Below are 3,131 nucleotides of genomic sequence, written 5' to 3' on the forward strand. Positions count from 1 at the left end.
TGCCTCCACATCCGTAGCACACTTTATCATTGTGTGTACAGTTCTTCGAATGGTGGCCCTTCCACATTTGTAACAGGTTACTTCTTCGTTGCATGTTCGAAAGTGCTTATTCTTGCACTTTTCACACCACTTGGGTCCATACCTTTGGTCATCTAGGTTAGACTTTGCGAACTTTCCCTTATTATCAGGTCTTGAGGATCCTTCAAACTTCCTCTTTTCTCCAGCTTGAACCTTATCTAGACCCCTCTCTTTTATCTGAGTCTCGACATTCTTAGTAGCTCTAACAGCTGCCTTCAACGTACTTGCCATTTTGACCGTTGGGCCAAAGTCTGATGGCAATCCGTTAGCAAAATTTTCGATCTTGGCGAGCTCAGTCGGCACCAAGTATGGAAACAATTTCATATTTTTGATAAACGCAGTAGAATAATCATCAATGCTCATTTTCCCCTTTTTCAAGTTCTGGAACTCATTGTTCAGATCAATCAAATCTATCTCTGAGCAGTACTGGATCTTTAACTGCTCCAGGAATGATTCCCAAGACATCCTCAGGGCTTCCCCTCGAGGCATTATATCTGCCAGTAACTTCCACCAGCTCAAGACTCCGGTCTTCAGTTGTCTAACTGCAAAGACAGTCTTCTGTTTGTTCCTACAGTCGCAACTCTCAAACACCATCTCCATTTCGGAGATCCAGTCCATAATCTCAACAGGCTTTGGGCATCCAGAAAGACTTGGCGGCTTGGCGCCCAAGAAATTTTTATATATACGCCCATCCCTGTTTCTTTCCCTTTCCGGGTCATTCCTTTCTGCCACTGGGGGTTCTGCTTGTCCAACAGTCCCACTATAGTTACCTCCCTCCGAATGCCCTCCATTCACTTCGGGCTCTTCCACTTGAAGTGACAGTTCCTCACGATTTTGTTGGAGTAATCGCCTTGTCTCTTCCATTTGGCGATCGAACATCCTCTGCATCATCGCTTGCACCCCAGCCATCGTCATTGGCACTGGTGCTGCTGCTATAACAGGCAGTCGCTCAATCACAGGTGGTTGATTTCTGACTTCGTTCACGTTTCTAACTCCACTTCTGGTTCTTACCATTTTTTATCTACACACCGAATATGGTGAATTCAGATCCTCAATCACGATAGATAATTAAATCATCCTTATCATTCCGAAATGTTTACATGCTAGTTCTAATATCGTAGGCGTTGCTTAGAATCCTAAACACATAAGGTTTACAGATCCGGTCGGCAACAGACCATAGATCCGAACAAACAATATCATATATAGCAAACATATAGCATTTAGCACATAAAAGCATTTTAGCCATCTTTCCTAAAATATACTAGTGCTCGTGTGTAAAATATAGTAGACACTCATCTCACAATCATTGCTTACCATTATAAGTTTAAGTCTAGAAATTTCCTACAATTTCCTAGTTCGCTTAAACTAATGCTCTGATACCAATTGTGACATCCCCAATTTCACGGCCAGAAAAAACCGATTTGTTTATGCTTTGTTTTTAAAATCAGAGTAATCTTTTACAGAAAACAGTTGCGGAATTTGTTCCCAAAACAAAACATGATAAGAATTTATCAAAGCATTTCTTTAAAGAAATGTATTTTCATTATATAACAAAATCTCGAGATGTCATGTTCAATACAGACCAAAAGCATAAATAGAACAATATAGACCTCACACAGTTAATTATAACTACGGGCCTATAATCCTTATCTCTCGTTACGTCAGCCAACTTATGCTCTTGTACCACAACCTGTAATACGAAGAAAACTGAGTGGGTCAGGCTTGGCAGCCTGGTGAGCATATAGGGTTTTCAACCCACAATATTATATCTTATATATATATATATATATATATATATATATATATATTCAATCATCAAACGATCATTCCAATTACCCATCCCCATTATCTTCCTTACTCTTAAGGGTCTACCCTAAGAGTCATCTATTCGTTCACTCCGTATTAGGCACTAAGACAATAGCTGCCAGGATTCTTTATTAGGCACTAAGACAATAGCTGCCAGGATTCTTTATTTGGCATTAAGACAATAGCTACCAAGGTTCTTTTGTAAAGCACTAATTCCATAGCTGCTTTGGCTCATTCATCGGGTACTAAATCCATAGCTACCAGTGTAGGTACTAAGTCCATAGCTACCAACGTTTATCTAACAGGTACTAAGTCCATAGCTATCATTGTCTATCTAACAGTACTAAATCCATAGCTATCATCGTCTATCTATGAGTATTAAATCCATAGCTACCAGCGTTCGTCTATACGGTACTAAATCCATAACTACCAAGGTTCATCTATACAGTACTAAATGCATAGCTACCGAGGTTTATCTTTACAGTACTAAATCCTTAGCTACCAGTGTAGGTACTAAGTCCATAGATACCAACGTTTGTCTATACGGTACTAAATCCATAGCTACCAAGGTTCGTCTTTCGTCTCATCCTCAAACTCATCCGTCATCACACACCAACTAATTCGTCTACCCATGTTCTATCCAACATATTTGTAGATATAACATACATATACAGTTTAACTGATTTAAAACCTATATAAAACATCCATTCTACGCTTATTTCAAATAAACAACAATATATAAACACATAACACGTATTTCCTAGCAAATACTTAATACTTATATGTTAGAAGAAAGTAACTATACACTCACTCATAACATAGATATAATACATTTAACCAATACTTGTACTAAGATCGTGTTTATGAAAGGGACTATACACTCACTTGATCAGAAGATGATCGGACAGCACTACGACTCTAAGAGTAGTAGCTCTTCGGTGAAACTAGAATATCTTCAAATACCTGGCTTCTCACAGGCAGAGCTTCGGCTCGGAAACTCCTTTCTCCTCAGGATCTTCGGGGCTTCGGGACTCTCTTCGGGTCTCGGGATGATATCGGGGCTTCTGGGGGGTTAAAATAGGGCTTAGAGAGAGTATCGGGAGTGAGAGAGAAGAGATGGAGCAATCAAAATCGGCTGACCCTTGATTTCTATTTATAGGGTGAAATTTCTACACTCACGTCGTGAGTTTTAAGTGTTCATGTCGTGAGCACAGTAGGTCACTGTGTTCGTCACTTGTCCACTTGCT

This window comes from Lactuca virosa, chromosome 5, assembly GCF_052849685.1.
Source record: "Lactuca virosa cultivar CGN04683 chromosome 5, Lactuca_virosa_CGN04683_v6, whole genome shotgun sequence".
NCBI classification, from domain to species: domain Eukaryota; kingdom Viridiplantae; phylum Streptophyta; class Magnoliopsida; order Asterales; family Asteraceae; genus Lactuca; species Lactuca virosa.